The sequence below is a fragment of the Hyperoodon ampullatus genome (assembly GCF_949752795.1).
Source record: "Hyperoodon ampullatus genome assembly, chromosome: 12".
Classification (NCBI taxonomy): domain Eukaryota; kingdom Metazoa; phylum Chordata; class Mammalia; order Artiodactyla; family Ziphiidae; genus Hyperoodon; species Hyperoodon ampullatus.
Window position 1 is genome coordinate 84,530,224 of NC_136925.1, and position 21,506 is coordinate 84,551,729.

A 21,506-nucleotide genomic window follows, 5' to 3' on the forward strand; every position below is an offset into this window, starting at 1 on the left:
CTGTAGAAAAGCTTAAATGCCTGGATTTTAGATTCTGTCCTTTTGATAATGGGAGACCCATTTAAGGTTTTTCCTTTTATATCTTTCTCTTAGTTGATTTTTTCATTTATCTGCCTCCATATTTATGTTTAGTGTATATTAATGTGACGGATAGCTATGCTTGCTGCAGATTTTCAGATTTTCTTGACTTATTTACCCCCCGCCCCAGTATTTTGCCACTTCACTACTTCTTCTTCTAATCTACACATACCTACTTTGGCTGGCTTTCTGTTCTGTTTTACTGGTACATTTGGATTTACTTAGCCTTTTATTACGGTGCCTTTTTTTTTTTTTTTTCTTCTGTATGTGTCTGTTGGTGATTGTGTTGGGTTTAGGTGCATGGGGGAAGAGGTACATCTGGATTAGTGAGTGTGATTTCTAGAATGGTGAGTCTAAGCTGTGTACTAAAGGTGAGTTGCTGGCATATCTTGGTCTGTATGTGTGGTATGGGTCTTTGTCTTATGCTTGCCTTTCATCATCCTCTCCATTTGCTTTTGCTCTAATGGCTTGAAAGACTGAGCTCTTAGGTTGGAGGGGAGAGATTGAAGATCTGCTAATTTAACTGTGGTTTGATGGAGGCTTTAGGGAAGTGTTTTTGAAAACCGTTCCATTTGATACTGGCTTCTTGAAGTGGTCTGAGAACAGAAGGGTTCTGTAGTCAAAGAAGTGCTGTGTATTCTTTTGTGTTGATACGTTAAATATCCAGGACCTGCAGTCAAGAATTTTCTGAAATTGCTTGGTAAAGGAATGCCGTTTTTCCTTTTCTTCTTGGAACTAGTGGTGTGAGGATATATTATGGGACATATTAGAGAGATGATAAGACCTGTGGATCTAGAGAGAGGAAGGTTTAAATAATAATTGGGAATCTTAATTTTGAATGAGAATGCTGGTTCAAGTCAGTTCAAAGTACCCTTTGAAAAGATAGTTAAATTTCTTTTAGTTTGGGACTGTTTCAAATTCCATCTTGAAGGAAGCAAGAAAAGTGCCCTTTCTGGCTTTATATTTAAACAATTGAGGCAAAGTGTTTCAATAGTGAATTTTATTTCAATTAGTGTATGTTATTTAAATAAAAATGTAGATGTGCTATTTTAAAAAGTATAATTCTCTAAGTAAGAAGAGAATCTTGACGATTTAAATGTTAGAGTGAAACATGCTTTGAAGTAGATAAGCACATAGAAATATGTTGATGTTCTAATATATGCCTGGTTTAAGTGTAAAATTTCTAAATTTGGGAACTGATGAATTGTAAGGCGAAGAGGAATTGTTAACTTTTGAAAATAAAAATATTTGTTAGAGTGTTTAATAAACATTGAGATGCAGTGATGTAGTTTTGTGAGGTCTAAATCAGTAACCAGTTGAGTGTTTTCTGTGAACTTCTGTTTTAATCTATGCATATAAGATGTTAGCTCTCTTCGTTGTTACAGCAGTTATGCAGTCTTAATCATAAAATGAAATTTTGATGACATTTATAATTTGCAGCAGCCTTTCAAAAGGGGGGAGTACAAGGGTTGGATGGTAGAGTAGCATTTCACCTGGAAGGCCCAAAGGATTTTTATTAAAAATTTGGTCCTTGTTCAAAGAAAAACCCTGTAATTCAGATTTTAAAGCTGCAATGGATCTTAGAGATCACAGTTCCATCCTTTAATTGAATAGTATGTAAATGCAGTTCATTTACATGAAGTTTCATTTTCATGAAGTTTTACAGATTAGAAACTGCTGCTTTCAGAAATGGTAGCTCATTTGGCTCTTGTGACAGAAGTATATCTGTACGTTATATTATTGGCCAGAGGGTACCTTTGGGCCTGATCCCCTCTGTGGAGAATTATGTCATGACTGATAATTTGCATAATGTGACTACCTTCTGATATGAGTGGTCTTAATTATTTTAAATTTTATTTCATTGCTTGAAATATCTACCTAGGGTATTTTAACTTTTCCTCTAAATAAGAATAAAATTAAGCATTTAATGCACACAGTGATATTGTCATTAAACTGATGTTTCAGGTCAAAGACAGAGAAGGTTCTCCTAGGTTCTTGGTAGACTCCATTAGCATTTTCCTGCAGGCTGAATCCAGGTCTAGGAACAATTTAGTGTATATTTGGATAAGAACTTCCACTGCCCATGTTCTCTACAAATATTTTAAAGTCATTTGTTAGAGTAAACTATTCCTCTCCCCCTCCCCCCACCAACCTTTCCTTATAGATCTAGGTCATGTGTCCTAGAACAATGTGATAAAAGTCCAAGATGAAGATAAGGGAAAGTGAGAAAGCCACTTGGTATCTTTTGAATACTCAGTTCAGATTCTCTGTTGTTGCTAGACTAATATTTAGACGTGTTTGTGTTGATGTTTTGTACAGATTTTAGTTTCATAGGCCAGATAGAGTAGACTTATCTAAAATTTGAAGGGTGATTAATTTAAGAGAGGTGTCTTTAAAAAACACTATGTTGTTCTTTTTTAAGTCTTGAGTAAAAGAAAATACGAAAAGGGGAAGAGAGTAGAGGGATGGATAAATGGATCAGTTAGAGAAGGACAGTAATGAGGGAAGATGAAAGTAAGATATGAGTTAGAAAAATCCTAGGTTTGTTTTTAGGTTATAGGAAAAAGTACAATTGACCCTTGAGCAACACGGGTTTGAATTCCAGGGGTCCACTTATACGTGGACATTTTTCTTTTTTTTTTTTTATAAATTTATTTTTTGGCTGCGTTGGGTCTTCGTTGCTGCACGCGGGTTTTCTCTAGTTGCGGCGAGCGGGGGCTATTCTTGGTTGCGGTGCGCGGGCTTCTCATTGCGGTGGCTTCTCTTGTTGCGGAGCACGGGCTCTAGGCACGCGGGCTTCTTCAGTAGTTGTGGCTCGCTTGCTCTAGAGCGCAGTCTTAGTAGTTGGTGGTGCATGGGCTTAGTTCCTCCGCGGCATGTGGGATCTTCCCAGACCAGTGCTCAAACCCGTGTCCCCTGCCTTGGCAGGGGGATTCTTAACCACTGTGCCACCAGGGAAGTCCCATACGTGGACATTTTTCAACAGTAATAAAACGTGGACTACAAGGTCCATTTTTGGCTGGATCCGTGGATGCGGAGGGCCGACATAAGTTATACCCGGATTGTCTACCTCTTTGTTCAAGGGTCAGTTTTGTTTATTTTACATGTCAGTAGGGGATGTGAGAAGTGGAAGTCTTTCATTTTGTAAGTCAAGAGTCTCCTTGATTGTTAACATTATTTATTGAATAACAAATATTTATTGGGTTGGCCAAAAAGTTTGAACTTTTTGGCCAACGCATATATGCTGACAGTATAAAAGTGAACCAGAAAAATGGTATAAACATGAACCAGAAAGGTATATATCTTAAATTTTTAAATGCTACCTAAAAAGAGAAATACTTTGTTATGTACACATACATATATACTTATATAACAGCTGAAATGAAAGTTTCATGAAATAATAATTTGTATTACCTCTGATGTAATATAGTATTTTTCTGTTCTATTCCATTTAAAAAATACTGGTTGTGACTAATACTATAGATTGAATGGATTGTGACCTGTGTGGTTTTAGGAAAACTGATGTTGACTCCTGGTATAATTTAGTTTTCAATAAAATTAAAAAAATAAAATCCAGCACTTTGCTGGGTGCTGGAGTTATTACAAAGATGAGTAAGGCATAGTCCAGTTTTTAAGGAGACATACAATGGAGTGGAGACAGAAATGGAATAAAAAACGCAGTACAGTGCTTATATTGCTGTGACAGAGGCATGCACAGGTTAAGATGGAAAGGGATCACATCATTTGCTAGCAGGAAAATGAAAATTTATTCCAGGTTCACACTGCATGATCTGATAATTCATCTTAATGTGAAATTTAAGTTCTCTTTTATCCCCTGTAAATTCTAAAATGAATACAATGAAGTTTACTTGAAAATAAGAGATTTCTGAATTTTTGGTCTACGGACCAAGTTTGTAAAAGTAAATGTTAATTTTATAGATAATCTTTAAAAAAAATCTAAATCACACAAGGGAGTAGTATTGTTGTCCTAAATACGACATGGTGACCAGCTCTAATGCCATTATTTGGGAAATATTTTTATTTCTTTTCTGACTTTTTTTCCTTTGAAGTTTATATTGTGACTTATTAAGAAGGTAAAGTTAGATAGAAGTGTTACATAAACACATATATCTTTGAAAATTATCTTTGACCATTGGCTGTTTGCCCAGATAGTAAAAGTTAAGGTACAATACAAACCGTGAACTTTTGAATGATAGGATAAATGTGGATACTTAATTATCCAACACTGAAAAATTATGTCTCTGTATTGGAATTTGGAAATATTCTGTATATTGACTTTTGTGGTTAACTGATTTGCTTGCAGTAACACTGAATGTGAAAATTAGGAAATTGGTTGCATTTTATCTTTAAAAACTTAAAGCATGGCATTTCTGTAGAATCTAATTTCGTTTCTGTGGGTTACACAATTGTTACAGGTTTTTCCTGTGAGTGATACAGGCTACTGCATCAGGTTGAGGAAGCTAATGTCTGAGTGGATGTGGTGGTTGCCTTAGAATGATTTTGCTGTTCGCAGTGAAAAATGTTTTCCTTATAGTTCTTGTGCAGCAGGCCATGGAGTAAAGCACATTTTTATAATAAAGGTGATGAATTTAATCGCAAGCTGGCAGCCAAATGGAAATTGCAGACCTTGATACTGGGAGAAAATTGCCAGTAAAGCAACTCTTGAGAGAACAAACTTTAAATTTACCCACCCATTTCGACATTGAGGAGAACTTGGGGATCACAGGATATTTTGCTTGGTCTGTTAGGTTCAGATGAATGACACCTGAGTGTTCTATTTAAGAGTTAGAGATAGTTGGTTTAAAGTTGCTTCTGCTTTGTACATAAAGCCTTTAACACATACATTTTTGTATTAAAATTCTAAAATGCTTCCTTTTTGTATTTCAGCACATTGGTGTGCCTAATGAATTGAAATCCATTTACCACACTTAACGTTCATCTGCTGTGTAATTCATGTTTCTGCCGTTTATATGATGGACTACAATCTTAAAGGATGCAGAATAATCTGGGTTTATAAGCAACATTGAATTGATAGAATATCTGTCATATAAACTATCAGTTTTTGCTGTTTTATATTTAAACAGTTTATATTATAAAATTTAAACAGAATAGTAGAATTTCTATTATGAGAAATCTGGACTTTGTCACTTTTTACTCTGAGGTAACTAATGCTTGTTGTTGTTTATGATTAACTTAACCCTTGTTCCAACATGTGGCGTTTAGGATGTTTAACCCTAAATCTTGGTTATATTGTTGCATGTATTTTGAGGTGTACTTTCCCCCCATGATACACACATTTGTTAACAGATGTGTGTCCAAGTTTAGAGAATTATTTGTGACTATTGGAAAGTGAGGCTTTTTGGAGGATGGTAAATGTTTAGAATGTAAAAAGACCAGTGAAAGAGATAAAAATATTTCTTAGTATACTTACTGAAACTACTGGGTTCCAAAGGGAAATAAGGATTTCTTCTAGGAGGTTATCAGATTTTGTTTGGATATATAACCCTGATCTGATAGATCTTATTTTCTGGGCAGTATGGTACGTTTTTAGAATAGAGCTGTGACAAGTGTGTGTTCTCTTTAAGTACAGGATTATAGAAGTGTTTAGTTTTAAAATATGGGAATTTAAATTTGATGGTTGAGAAAGCAAGAATAGAAGGAAGAAAAAAGGCTTACAAATTAATTCTCTGTTTTTAGGAAACAGTTTATTGAGATTGTGAACGTGAGAGTGAAGGTAAGAAATTAAGAAATAGGAGTATTAGTTTTTCTTACTAAAACAAGTACCAGCAGTTGTATCTTTGCCGTCGAAAGTGGTTTTATTTAAATTACTTTTAAGTGCCATATTGTAATAACATCCATATGAGAAGTAAGCTTCTATGTAATGTTGGAGATAAATTAGAATGTTTAGCCATCTCTGAAATTTGCAAAGTTTAAAATAAATCAACTCCTTTATTCTTTTATCAGTGATACGTGCTTGTTCATTTGGTTTATTTGGCTTAAAAGTAAGCTATGGCAAGTTTAGAATTCAGAGATAGACCCTAAAGATAATATTCTTTACGCTAGACCTTTGTGAGAGAAGTGAAGTACAATTATTTTAACTCTGATGTTCCTGATCCAGTAAATAAGTATGTTGAAAGCTTTATTTTCAATTTCAGAAAAAAACTAAAATTTCACACACTTAACATACAAGATGAAGTTAGAATAAGGTATATGGAATCTATATAAATTGTATACATACATAATATGTATGTTAATATATTTCAACAATATTTCATATTTTATATGATATGTGTAGTATATGCACACATATAATGTATGTATATAACATATATAACTTTAATGATATATAAGTATTGTGCGTATATGTGTTTGCATGCATGTGTATATATGTATACACATCTGTATACATATAGTACTTCATTAAAACTGTACTGCTTTTCTTTAGTAGGCTAAGTATAATTAGTTGTTTATAGGCTGATACTGAATTCAGTTTCCATAGATATTGGTGGTGGTTTACTTTTTAAAAAGGTTTTTTTTGTTTGTTTTAGTGATATGCTTCCATTTACATCCAAATCTATTATTGTGATAAAGGGGGCCACGATTTAGTTCAAGATTGTTTATGTCGGAGTCCGAAACACCTGAAGCACCTAAGATTCTGAGTTCTGAAAGGGTTTTAGAATTATGTGTTTGAAAAGTCACATTACTGAATTAGCTCAAAATTACAGGATTGTCAGTGGAGTGAAGTAAGGGGAGTGTTCACGGTAATATTGCAGTTTCAAGGTGACAGTGTAAGATGTGATCCTTTTGTGTTGTTCTGTTTGTTTTTGTTTAGATAACTTTTAAGGTATTAAGTTGTAGATATGTAAAGATATATTACAAGCCAGAATGTCTTCTCAACTTTCCTTCCCCCAAATTACTCATTTGAGGTTAAAATAATCTTAAAACTCCTGAAAAGTGGTTAAACCAAAACAGGTCAGATCCTGGAGCAAACACTTTAAAGAAGGTGTTGTGGGAAAGGTGCCAGAGAGCATTTGCTCCAAGTATTTAAGAGTCATTTTTAATAAGCTGAGTGTACTGAGGGATTTCTATTTGAGTAGTTTGTAAGGTTTTCTGGATTATATGTTTGAATATTTGAGGAAGAGCTTAGTAAAAATGAGTTGGAAAAATTAAGCTGTATCTTTGTTACTTTCTGCCTCCTTTTGTCATTTATGGTGAATTTGTGTGTAAGAAGTCAATTGCAAACAGTATTTGGTAGGTGCCTTTTCTGAGTATCTTTTATGTCTATAGATTCTGCAAGAAGACCGATTACAGATTTTATGTAAGAGATACTCATCTGATCAGCAAATATTATCTTTCAGACCCACCTGTCAGTATACATAATTTTACAGAGTATATAATTTTACATCACAGTCATCGTTAGTGATGATGATATGGACATAACACGTATCAGGCACACTCTCGCTCTCTCCATTATCTCGTTTAATCTTTCTATCAATCCCGTGAGCTGGAAATAACTCCATTTTATAGATGAAGAAATGGAGGCTGACTGAGACACTATAATGGGTTTTTTCCCAAAGATTGCACTTTCAACAGTTTATTCTTTATCACAGATTATTATTTACAGTTTTTCAGTCATCTGTTCTGTAAATTTCTTAAAAAGTAAAATTTTACCTAACTTGTGAACTGATAGTTTATGTTAGTTCTGGACAAAGACCTGGAGAGGCAAAGTTTTTCTTTCAAGTTGTCTTCCGTTATATGCACAGTACATTAAATTATCTTTAGCTACTGTAACTACCACTCTAAGGAAGGTGGTGGTGTGTTGACTGTGTAAATAGTTTGCTTGACTTGAAAGTGTCATTCTTTTCATAAGAGAAAAGATAGCACAGCATGTTCAGAATGTCGGAAGTATATTAAGTTTCATTCAAAACTTGTTCCATTTAATATTGACCTTCTGAAAGTGGGTTCACTTTTTAAGTCTTGATACTCTGATGTCTTTCTGAAGGTTCCTGCTAATGCCCCCAGCCACCTATGAATTGGCCTGGCGTTGAGTACTTTTATGGCCTTTTCCACTTAGCTGCTTTAAAAAAAGTATACTGGGGGGTTCTAATGTACATCTTATCCTTTTCTTGCCTATGAAATTATCTGACTAAAGATGGCAGATCTTGCTATACTTAGTCTTCCTAGGGGTTTGGTTTCAAACTGCTATTAAGGAGGGCCTCTAATGACTGGATTTCACTCATTTTTTGGTGTGATAAGGTTGGTACAGTGTTGTTTGAAATAAGGTGGTTTTTTAGATTTTGGTGTTTATATCAGTAATTTCCTACTTGTCTCTATCAAGGCAGGCTTTGGTGAAGACAGAACTTTGTTCTTAGAAATTGTTTGTTACAAACTTTCCACTGGGAAAAATACTTAACCGTTTTCAAGGAACAGATACCCAGTTTGAATGGTAACCTGAATGTCTTCAAACCTTAGCATTGGCTGCTCTAAAATATTTGAGAAGTTTTTGAGTAAATGAAGAAATACCTTGAGCAAGAAAACAGAACCACTTGCCTGGATAATCATAGACATTACTAAAAATAGACGGGATTAGAAGTAAGAAAACTAAGGTTTGGAAAAAAATCCTTGAATGGGACAGAAGAATATATTTTAAGCTTTTTTTCCCCATGTATCAGATCTATCAACATAATTATGTATCATAAGAGTGATAAATATATGTCTATGTTTTTCCATTTTTATTCTCCTTTTCTTCATCATGATTAAAGTGAGGGTTTATGCATCTAGAATCCAATTTTTCCCTAGCTTGGTCTTTTCCCACTATAGAACCAAATGAAACCATAGAACTCTGGCTTACTCTTTAAAAATTGCTTTGTCTAAGGCTTCCCTGGTGGCGCAGTGGTTGAGAGTCCGCCTGCCGATGCAGGGGACACGGGTTCATGCCCCGGTCCGGGAAGATCCCACATGCCGCGGAGCGGCTGGGCCCATGAGCCATGGCCGCTGAGCCTGCGCGTCCAGAGCCTGTGCTCCGCACCGGGAGAGGCCACAACAGTGAGAGGCCCGCGTACCGCAAAAAAAAAAAAATTGCTTTGTCTAGTGTTCAGGCCCAGGTATTTATATCCCAGGACACTCAGTCTCATGTGTCAGTCACTTCTAGCACTCTGATCTATTTACATAGAAACCAGTTCTTACTGCTGGAAGAATTGTGATGGCAAGAACCATGTAGCTCACCAGTGCGTCCCCAGCACAGCGCCTGATGCCGTGGAAAGATGGGTCGTTTTCAGTCAGTAGTAGGAGCTTTTTGAGCATCTGTTATGTGCCAGACACTCTACAGATGTTTGTTAAGTGAAATCATTTTTTCTGTCTAACTCAGAAGCTTATTAGGGTCTTGAGTTATCTTAGATGTGCTTGTAACTGAGAGTAGTCATAGACCAGCAGTCCCCAACCTTTTTTGGCACCAGGGACCAGTTTCATGGAAGACAGTTTTTCCACGGATGGGGCAGTGGTTCAGGTGGTAATGTGAGTGATGGGGAGCAGTGGGGAGTGACAGATGAAGCTTCGCTCGCTTCCTGCCCGCCGCTCACCTTCTGCTGTGCAGCTCGGTTCCTAACAGGCTGCAGACTGGTACCGGGGGTTGGGGACCCCTGTCATACACCTTAAACGATTTGTTGAAGGATATGCAGCTAGTCCCCTGGCAGAGCTTAAATGAGAATCTCTTCTTTGACTTTCATTCTACTTTTAATTTGGGTTGTACCATTCTTTCTTTCCTTCATTATTATTGTATATATATCTCTACGTTTCCCTCCTTTTTTCTTTATCCATATCTCCAAGTTTTACCCTCTTCCCCATCTTTTTTTTCCTTTTCTGTCTGACTCTTAACTGTCTGCCATCACTGCTTTTCCCATCATCAGGACCACTTGTTCTCATAGCAACCAAATTTAATTTTGGGAGTTGGAGCAATAAGGTATGGAGTCAGACCTAGATTGGGATTCTGACTTTTTCACTTTCAAGTTATGTGATCTTTGGTGAAAGTACTTAATCCCCAAATCCCAGTCTTCTAACTATAAAGTGGAGATCAGAGTAGTACTTATCTGTAAGGAAATCCATCTAAGCAGACTGTAATAATGAACTGCTGTCCTCCAAGGCAGACTTTGAAGAGAGACTCATACCTTGGAAAGAAGTTTGACCTCATTCATCTCATCTGAGTTTAAGAGATACTTCTCCTCCTCACTGATTGTGTGGTACCCTCCCCACCATCAGTCAACTCTGTTTCATTCCCAGGACTTGCCATTTTGTGAGATCAGGAGGAAAAAGTTTGGGGGGGGGCAGTTAAGGAGTGATTTTGAATGTGTCAGTGTTACATGTTTAGAAGGCAGTTGGATACAGGTGTTTGGAAAGGAGAGGGTTCATCTGGAATGTCCTTAACCAGGGTTCTTGTTGGATGGTATTGGTAAAACTTTTATGATAGCGCTTTAGTTTCCATTACAATGAGTTAAAGTTTTATGACCTCAGAAAGACTGCTGTATTCTGCATTTTAAAAGCTCACATTAAAAATGCTTTCCAAGAATATTAAGTGATAATAGAATTGAGTCAGTAAAAATACAGTACGTGTAGTTCTGCCAGTAGCATATGTAACATTACTTAGACTTTCTGAATCCAGTTCTTTGTAAAGTAAAACGGCGTTGGTTTAATTAAAGGGGATCCTGTTGTTTACCATATTAAAATAATGTTTTCAGTACCCATTATGTTGACATCTGAGGGTACTGTATATGCTGTTCTTGTTACAGAGATGGAAGTTTTATTCCTTCCTAATTTCAGTTTTGATAATTCCTATAAAAGGACCTTTTTGAACGTTGTGTGTAGTAGATTTTTTTATTATGCCTTAAAAAAAACTCTCCTTAACTTTTTCATAGTATGAAGGATTTCTCTTGTGTATGGGGTGCTGTAACACCTGTGAATGTCATTTGACGTTCATTTGCTTTAGTTCGTGGAATTAAGGTAACGCGCAGATAAACATGTTGCATGATTACATATCTTAGGCTTTTCCTACATTGAGCTTAGATGGAGTTTGGAATACAATTAAAAAGGATAATTAAAAATCAAAGAAATTAATTGTGACCTAGGAAAAGCAGTTCGCCTCTCCCCCTTACACAGACATAATTCCTTCAGAATTTGGGGGCGTTCTGTTTCATTTTCACTTTGGTTTACCAAGTTCCTTTTAAAGCTCTAAGGACTTGGAGTTTGAAGAGGATAAAATACATAGGGACAGACCCCTTCTCACCTCCCCAAATACAACTGTGTAGAGCCTGGTCACACAAGGATTTGGTGCTTTACAAGAGTATCATTTCAACTGAGTCCTGGTGCCCAGCAGTTTAAGACATTTTGGAATGTGTAATTCTGACAAGAGTAGGGCTGTCTGTGCTTATCATTTGGTCATTGAGTTTATATTTGCCCTTTTTTTGTGGGGTACTGAAACAGAGTGGGCACAGAATGGGATCCTCTGAAGCAACAGGAGGGTGCACTCCTAATTGCTAAAATTTTAGAGCTGCAAGAAACTATGCGTGTGATCTGGTCTAACCTCATTTCACAGAGGAGGAAACAGACCCATAGGATTAAGTTCAAAGCTGCACAGCTAAATCTTGTACAGAATCAGAAGTAAAATCCAGGTTGTATAAACTCAAGGCTGGTGCTTTTTTCCCTGCTGCATGTAGTTCTTAGAAAGATTCCCTTTCTACACAGAAAGGTCATTGTTTATGGATTGTAGTGTTTTTCCTTGTTCTTAAGGAAGGTTTAAAAGTGCATGTGTTTTTTAAGCAGTACCTGATAAAGAAAATTAAAGAGATTGTTGAAAAATTTTTTTATTATTTTGAATTAAAGATTATTTTGAACGATTTTGACGTCCTCAGTTTAATTGCTAAGCAGGCATTTTCTTTTTATTTTTTTTAAACACTAGAAAAGTAAGACATTTGCATGGCTTTCATTCTCTCCCACAACTATCCCCCTACTCCATTAGAATAAGTAACTCTGAAGGCTAAAGCAAACGCTTTTAGTTTTTTTTTTGTTTTTTTAAATGAATTTAGACTTATAGAGAAATTGAAAAAGTAGTGCCGAGGTTAATGTTAACAACTCATATGACTAGGAGATTAACATTGATTCAATATTATTTACTCACTTGCCCATATCTATTCAGATTTCACTAGTGTTTCTACAAACATAGTTTTCCTGGTTCAGGATCCAATCCAAAATCCCACATTGCGTTTAGTGGTGATGTCTCTTTAGTTTCCTCCAGTCTGTGGCAGTGTCGCATTCTTTCATTATACTTTTCTTGACACTTTTGAAGATAACTGGTCGTTGTTGTATAGTGTAGAACATTCTTCAATTTGGGTTTGTCTGATGTTTTCTCAGTATTAGATTGAGGTTAGGCGTTTTGGCAAGAAAGCCACAGAAGTGCTGTTGGACCCTTCTCAGTGCATCATACCAGAGTACATGTCTTATTATTCTTAGTATTAACTGTCACGTGGTTAAGGTGGTGTCTGTCAGGTTTTCTACTGTACAGTATTTTTTTCCTTTGTAATTAATAAATATCTTATGGGAAGATACTCTGAAACGGTACAGATATTCTGTTTCTCTTCATACTTTCAAATGGTTCTTGCTTGCAGTAATTATTACTCTGGTGGTTTTCTAATGATGATTTTCTTTATCCATTTTTCCTTCTATATTTATTTGTTGGAATTCTACAAGGAAAATCTGTCTTTTCTCTATGTATTTATTCAATTATATCATTATAGTCTCATGGATTATAATCCATTACTATCATCGTATTGTAAGTAAAAGCTTCTTAAAAATGTATTTTTGAAAAGTTAATACATTGAGATGATTAAAAATTCAAAGCCCTGTTAGGAGCCTATATGGTGAAAAATCTCTCTTCCACTTCTATAACCTGGTTACCCATTTCCATTGCTATGAGTTTATTTTTATTCTTCCAGAGATATTAAAAGAGTTGGGAAAAGAGTCGTTAGTAAAAATTGCTAGATTCTCAAGTATTACTTTTTAGCTGGATTCTGGTGATATCTACCATTTTACTGTTACATATTCTTCAGATATTCATTGACAGATGTGTCTTAACCAGATTTCTTAACCTTCAGATTTAAATTTTAATACAACAGGTATTATATAGAGATAAGGACTGGTTTCCCCTGAGTATTCTAAAAAATTAAATGACCAGAAGGCAACATTTTATTAAATAATACTTGATACATAATATGTAAAGCTAACCAGGTTTAAAAGTAACTAACCTCCAAACAAAATCCAATTTAAATGAGAAAGGATGCCTATTTCAATTAAATAATTAATTTTTTTTTTTTTTTTTTTTTTTTTTTTTTTTTTTTTTTTTGTGGTACGCGGGCTTCTCACTGTTGTGGCCTCTCCCATTGCGGAGCACAGGCTCCGGACGCGCAGGCTCAGCGGCCATGGCTCACGGGCCCAGCCGCTCGGCGGCATGTGGGATCTTCCCGGACCGGGGCATGAACCCGTGTCCCCTGCATCGGCAGGCGGACTCTCAACCACTGCGCCACCAGGGAAGCCCTTCAATTAAATAATTAATTTTTATTCACCTAAAAAAATGCTTTCCTCCACTCTGTTCTGTTTTTTTCTAATAGCCTATTTTGCCGTCTTTAGGAACCAAGGCCTAGATTTCATCCCCCAAACTGCTTTCTGTTAGCATGGAGTGAAAGAGGAGGGCTGCCAAGACTTTTTCAGTAATCACTAGTAAAACAGTGAACATACTGGACTGTACTTGTTACAGCATGGCTAGCAATAAACCAAAAGTTGGATTGTTCCACTTTTTTTTTAAATTAATTTTTATTGGAGTATAGTTGCTTTACAGTGTTGTGTTAGTTTCTGCTGTACAGCAAAATGAATCAGTTACATATATACATATATCCCCTCTTTTTTTGATTTACTTCCCATTTAGGTCACCACAGTGTATTAAGTAGAGTTCTCTGTGCTATACAGCATGTTCTCATTAGTTATCTATTTTATGCATAGTATCAATAGTGTATATGTGTCAATCCCAATCCCCCCCCACCCCCTGTTGGTATCCGTACATTTGTTCTCTACCTCTGTGTCTCTGTTTCTGCTTTGCAAATAAGATCATCTATACCATTTTTCTAGATTCCACATGTATGTGTTAACATATGATACTTGTTTTTCTCTTTCTGACTCTTCACTCTGTATGACACTCTCTAGGCCCATCCACATCTCTACAGATGACCCAGTTTTGTTCCTCTCTATGGCTGAGTAATATTCCACTGTATACATGTACCACAACTTCTTTATCCATTCCTCTGTTGATGGACATTTAGGTTGCTTCCATGTCCTGGCTATTGTAAATAGTGCTGCGATGAACATTGGGGTGCATGTGTCCTTTTGAATTATGGTTTTCTCTGGGTATATGCCCAGTAGTGGGGTTGCTGGGTCATATTGTTCCACTTTCTTATTTTCCATCTCTAATTACCATCTCTTAAAGTGAGTTTCAAGGACTTCTTATTCCAGAATTCCTTTATGAAACCCTAAATGAAAGCTGGTTGCACTAGCTATGACCTTGGACAAATTCTTTATTCTCTGAACATTTTCTTCCTTCCTGCCTTCCTTTTTTTGTAAAATGGGTATTATATATTACCTCAGATTCTGTGAGGATCATGTGAAAATTCATATACAGTATTTTTAGCATGGTGGAGGTCCTCATTTAAAAAAAATAATTAGATAGGTCTTTGTGGTTTATTTTTAGACCTGAGAGTGAGTGATTTAACCTTTATTATAATTTTATATGGGGGATCCAATATTATATTCTGCATTTTGACTTAGAATTCTTTCTACCATCCTAATGAGGATAACTTAATTAATTTTCTAAGTGTTGTTATTGTAAAAGAAAATTTATATAGTAATGTGAAAGCTAAACTGTCCTTGTAAATCCATCTCCCAGAGATGATTACTCTTAATAGTTGTTACATCCTTTTTCTGTAACCTTTGAAAGAGCCTTTCCAGGGAAGTGCAGCTACTATTAAATACCTTTCATGTTACAAAACTGCTGCTGAGAACAATCTTGGAACTAGGATGGACTATATCATATTTTTTATGTGAAATTTACCAACAACTTTGAACAACTATTAATTTTGGCAGTTTAAAGGAGGGCTGTTGAATTTAATTTTGTAGTTTTTCTTTTTGTGCTTATAGTCCTGAAATACAAAATGCAGTTTAACTGGAAAAAAAAAAAAAGGTCCTGTGTAGAGAATTGGCAGTAGCTTGATTTTTTTTTTTTTTCTTGTCAGTTTCAGTGTAGTTGCCTCAAAATTAAATCAGATTTATTTGGTCAAGTAAGCAAAATATATTCCATTAAATAGTGCATATTCTCTAGTAACCTGCTCTTTAATTCGTTTTCTGTACCTTGTGGATGTGGCTTTTTAAAATGAGCACAATGAAGTTATTTCGGTGGGTTTTGCTCTGCTCAAAATATCTTTAAAACTTTCCCTGTATTTAGTAAACCCTGAGTTAGAGGTTCTTTTTTCAGAAGAGACCTTTGTTGCCCCTAAGTACATAAGGGCACATAACAGCCACCTCTTTGTGTAGTAGCAGTTGTCCTTCGGTTATAAGTAGACTTAATATTATTGCTATAAGATTTAATGAATTTCATGTAAATAGAGACTGGTGATTTGTTAATTAAGAGCTAAAACAACTAAAATCTTACTTTGCTTTTTGTGTTAGTATACCAGGTTAGCGTTCAGTAAGAGATGGATTGCAGATAGTGAGGAAATAATAGATCCCATTGAAATTCCTTTAGAATGATGAAAGCTGTCATTTTAACTTTGTTTATAAAATGTATACCGTGTACATCAAAGCGTATGTACATATTTATAAAGAGTTGGCTCTTTACTGAACAAATTAATGGAAAATGTTAAATTAAAAAAATGAGGCATTTATGGTCAAATGACTCTGTAACCTTTTCATTTCTTCCTGTATTTTAGCTCCAGCTGTATTACAATGATAAGGTAATTTTTTTGATGAATTTAAATGTAAGGCTCAAAGAAAAGCCAGATAGATGCCCAAATAAAATGTATATGTCTATCATATCCGCATAGCTGGTTGAGCAGTTGGAATTAGCTGCCACAACACTGAGTGTAAGGTGTGGTTTGCATGAAATTTTCTTCAGTGTTTTGAAAAGCCATCTTTTAATTTGCATTGTTACAAATTCTGAAAATAATTCTTTCAAGCAAGTTAGATTTCTCAGCCTGTAGTTTTCTGTTCTCCAGTATTTCCTCATGTTGTCCTAATTCTGACATTGTACTCTTCCACAGACTGGTTGATCTATTAGTTAATCTAATAGTTCCGATTTTAAAAGAATGTGCAAAATTTTAAGGTGGCAGAGGATGGGATGCACATACAGTATAGTTCAGATACAGTAAAAGTGGTGGTAATGAAAAAGCTAGAAACCAAAGTGAGTTAAAGCTTATGAAACATAAGAATGAATTTAAAACAAAATTTTAGTTACATCCATAGTTAGGTGAATTAAGGGAAAGGGAAAAGACTTAAGGCTGATGATGTAATATTAATAGGTTACGTAAAACAGAACTGTGCAATGATTGTTTTCCCTCTTAGGAGCAGAATTCACTGACTGATAATTGAGCTTTAGTTTGGAAAAGGAAAAAAATCAAGATAAAGCAGAGAAGTGTGAGGAGACAAAGTAGTATAACCAAAGCAAATTTTCAGACCTAGACAAAAATGGTTTTCGGGGTATTGAAATTTGAAAAAATGTGATCACTGAATATCAATTCAAGAAAACATGGAAAATGAGAGGAGCCTGAATGCTGGGAAGGTTAATACTCCCAGAAGCTGAAAAACTTAACGTTCTCAACTTGATGGCACAACCTGTAGATTCCAGAAGTGATTATTTCCTGTTTAACCCTGGTGGATCCAGAGGAAGGTTCCAGTTCTAGTGTAGCTTGAGATGTCATCAAATAGTTGATACGGTATGCCTGAATTTTAATATCCAGGTTAGAGAAATGTATGTGCTACGAAATTGCAGTTAGTTGGATCCTTGACTCACAGAATAGTCATCCCTAAAGAATGTCAACTGATAGATTCACATCAGTCTGAAGGTATTAGTCTTGTAGAAAACAACCACGAAAAGAATTTTAATTTTCCACTGGAAGTATGGAATGGTGGAAGGTTGGCCTACTGCCTCTACCATGTCAGCAGTGCACTGTGCTCATCAGAGAAGTAAGGGGGTATTCTTAAACGTGCAGTGGAAGTGGAGTGTTTGGGACCGGAGGCAGGCAGCCTCAGTCTGCATACTCATAGGTGGTCAGGGAAGGAGGTGTGTGCTACAGGGTTTTCCATTTTAAGAGAGACATAGACAAATGGATTATGTCTAAGTGAGTGGGAGGGTATAAAACTATGTCGTATAGTTAGAGAAGAGGACACTTAGATTACAGAACTTTTCAAGTATTTGTAGGACTGTCATATGAAAGAGGTGTTTAACCTCTTTGATGAGCTTTGCAGTGTTGAGAGGGGGTGAGTGGGAGAAATTTCAGGGAAGATAAAATTCAGTAAAATTTGTAACATTTGAGAACAGTTCAGAGATGTCTAAAGCAAATTGTGTTGATATTGGGGATATTTTGGGGTTATTGTAATAGGAATTTGTACTCTATGTGATTAAGCAAATGGTTCTGAACTTGTAGTTCTCTGAACCACTGCTGTAGTTTGATGAAGGTAGTGTGGAGATGGGGACGTTAGAGCATTATCATGTAATGTTTGATGCAACAAAAGAATATGTAAAACATACTAGTTTTGAAGTGCTCCTATGTTTCATAAACACACACCTGTGAGCCCCCACTCATGAAGGAATTTAGAGCATTGAGTGTGCCCATGCCTGTGACAGGTTTCTGTAATATTTTGGCTAGGATAACGTTAACAAAAGCTCTGATTGCCAGGCCTTAAAGAATGAAAAGCTTTGGAGACAAAACTCTTAAAAAACATTGGAGTTATGGCAAAAGCAATAAATGAGTCTTTGCCTCCTAAGGTTGGAAACCAGTGGATTGAGTGAAGTCATTCGGTAAGCAGCCTTCAGTCCTATGAGGTACAGGCACAGGGAGGGTAAATAGGAGACTTGTCTGAAATCACAGTTACTGTTAGAACTGGAATCAGAACTTGTTCTGACTTTAGTGTCGTAAGTAATGTGCCAGGAAGTGCTGAACGATTTGTTGGCTAGAAAGATGCTGTTGATAAAGGTAGTACGCAGCTGGTTAGAGTTTACAGGGAAAATTGTAAATTCCTTGAGAACTCAAACTGTCTTAGTCACCTTTTCATTCCCGTCAGTACTGTCTTGTATGTAATTTGTTTTCTATTATTAAATTGAGTGATAGAGACTGAAACACGGTAGAAGGATTTTTAAATCTTAAGTAGAATATATAATTACATTGTAATTTTACTTCACATGCTCCTGTCATTAGAAAACCGGTCAGAGTTCCTGTCCTCCTGACTTTAATAACCTATCTGTGGCAGAGTTGATGATGCCTGCCTTCACGTCTCTAATCCATACCTCTTACTGTTCTTCTACCTTAGAGTATCTGTTTGTTTATATACCTCCCATATTAGACTAACTTCTCTGAGAGCTGGGGCCATGACTTGTTTAATGCCCTAGAACCTAGCTCATTCCTCTCTTCATTCACCCATCCATCTGTCCAATTTACTGAGTATTAATTGAGGACCCACTATTCCAGGCACTATTTTAACAGCTGGGGATACAGCAGGTAACAGAATTTCATGGAACTCTAAGCTATTAAATAATCACAAAAATGATTAGAGAAATACAACTTAAGTGGTAAATGTATCTTTTCTTCCATTACATCATCTAATTGGTTATATGAAGTTGTTGGTTTTTGTATGTTATTTTTAAATCTAGTCATCTTACCTGAATTTTCTTATTTATAATGGATTTTCTTGGTTTCTCTAAGTTTGATAAATTTGTTTACCTGAAAATCATTTTTTCTTCTTCAACCTACTGTATTACTATGTATAAAGATTTTTTAAAAAATATTGAATTATTCTTGCATTCATGCTGTAAATTCCACTTTGTCTTGGTGCATTATTCTTTTAATGTGCTGCTGGTGGAGCTTGTTCACTTAGGATATTTGCATCTCTATCTACAAACAAATTTTATCTGTGGTTTTCTTTTATGCTGTTGTCAGGTTTTTATATGCGTGTTACTAACTTCATAATAAGAATTGGGCAGTTTTTGAGGAGGAAATTTTAATGTAATAAACTAATGTTGAAAGTGCCTTTACATAGAGACCTTGACTAAAGGATATATGTGCAATTTAATTAGATTAAATTTTTCTAATGCCCTCTGGTTAACTACTTACTGTAATTACATAATTATGTAAACAACCATTTATATTTAAATTGTAGGTCATTGGAAATTTGATTTGAGAATTGCTGTCATACGCTAATTTAAGATAAACACTAAGTTGATACTGGACATCTTTGAGAAAGATTTCATTATGAGAGTAGAAGTATAAAAAAGAACTTAAAGAATCAACTCTTGTCCTTATAATGTAGTTAAATACAAGGTACCTTCTTTTGATTTTTTTAAAAAAAGAGTTCACTTGCTATACAGAGATAAACATTTGGTAAACTTTGACAAGCAAATTGTTAGTTAGGAGATAAGATTCGTTATAATATGAGTATTGCCATCACTGAAGCAGAAAATGTATTGTAGTGCAGTATTTTCATTGACAGTCTTTATAACTGGGTGAGAACACCTTTGATCATGCCTTTTTACTGCAGTGGATTTTATTTAACTGAAAGTGATTTAAATAACTAGTTAAGAAAATTAAAGTGTGAAATTTGATAGTTCCTTAACAGCAATAAATTGAAATTCTGTGTTTGGAAGGCATACAAATACAACTTAAGTGGTAAATGTATCTTTTCTTCCATATGAAATTACTTTTTTTGTATATTTATATATTCTTTAACCTTTATCTTTATCTTACCTGAATTTTCTTATTTATGATTAAATCTTTTGGAATTTTATTTTTAAAATTAATTAATTCATTTTTGGGCTGCATTGGGTCTTCGTTGTTGCACACAGGCTTTTCTCTAGTTGCGGCAAGCGGGGGCTACTCTTCGTTGTGGTTCGCGGACTTCTCATTGCGGTGGCTTCTCTTGTTGCGGAGCACGGGCTTCAGTAGTTGTGGCACGTGGGCTCAGTAGTTGTGGCTCGTGGGCTCTAGAGCGCAGGCTCAGTAGTTGTGGCACACGGGCTTAGTTGCTCCACGGCATGTGGGATCTTCCTGGACCAGGGATCAAATCCGTGTCTCCTGCATTGGCAGGCGGATTCTTAGTCACTGCGCCACCAGGGAAACCCGGAATTTTGTTTTTAAATACTAATGGACACAAGCTTTTTCCCCAAGGAGGACATAATCCATAACATGGAGGGACGGTTACAGATGCATTCAGCTAAATTAATAATGACAGCCCTTATTAGACAGTGTATTCCAGTGGGCAAGGGCCTATCCTCTAGCACATTGTGGAAGCTTAATAAAGAACTCTTGAGAATTAATTGATACCTTTGTATAGGACTTGATCCATTAAGATAGATTTCTCATAATTTTTTTTTTAGAAGTGATATTCATACCTGGGAACTGTCATAATAATTGTTTTAAAAGGTTATTGGCTTTAGGTATCTCTGCTTTCTTTATTTCATTCATTCACTCATAGTTTGATCTCCATACCATCTTTTCCTCAAAACTTCCAGATCACCAATGGCTTAGTGGTCACATCCTAGGTACCCTCTTTTGCTCTTTACCTTACGGTACTTTTGTGGTACTTGACACTGTTGATCACCCTGTCCTTGAGTCTGTCGTTTTTAGCTTCTTTGATGCTTCTCTTCCCTGGTTCTCCTGTCTACCTCCATTTCTTCCTGGTTTGGATCTTCTTTTCCTCATCCCTTAAATGGTGCTTTTCCTATAGGGTCATCCAGTTCTTCCTTCTCCCTATACCCCCTCTAAGACATCTCTTCTGTTTCTATAGCTTTAACCAATACATTTGGGTATCAGACTCAGACTTCTGCTGAACTTAAATTTTGTGTATCTATTGGACATCTCTGTTTGGATATTCCAAAGATACCTAAAATATCTAAGGAAGTGGTCTGGTTTAAATCTCATTCAGATAGGTTAGTTCTGAAGTATAAAGGAAGCTTTGGTATTAGTTTTGTCTTACAGGCATTCTTAGGATAGTTATTTGGCTGAAGCTATCATTTGGAATGACTGGGTTTTTTTAGGCATGGAGAAATTAGGTAAAATAACTGGTCTGTAACATAGTGAATAAAAGCTTGGGCTCTGAAGTTATTTTTGGGA

The 21,506-nt window shown here is 35.8% G+C and overlaps 1 protein-coding gene across 2 annotated transcripts in view; it reads left to right on the forward strand.

Annotated features, from left to right (window-relative positions):
• Window positions 1-21,506, forward strand: part of QKI (QKI, KH domain containing RNA binding) — a gene marked incomplete at both ends in the record, with an annotated part of 133,127 nt that overhangs the window by 14,014 nt on the left and 97,607 nt on the right. The gene's annotated exons all lie outside the window — the stretch shown is intronic.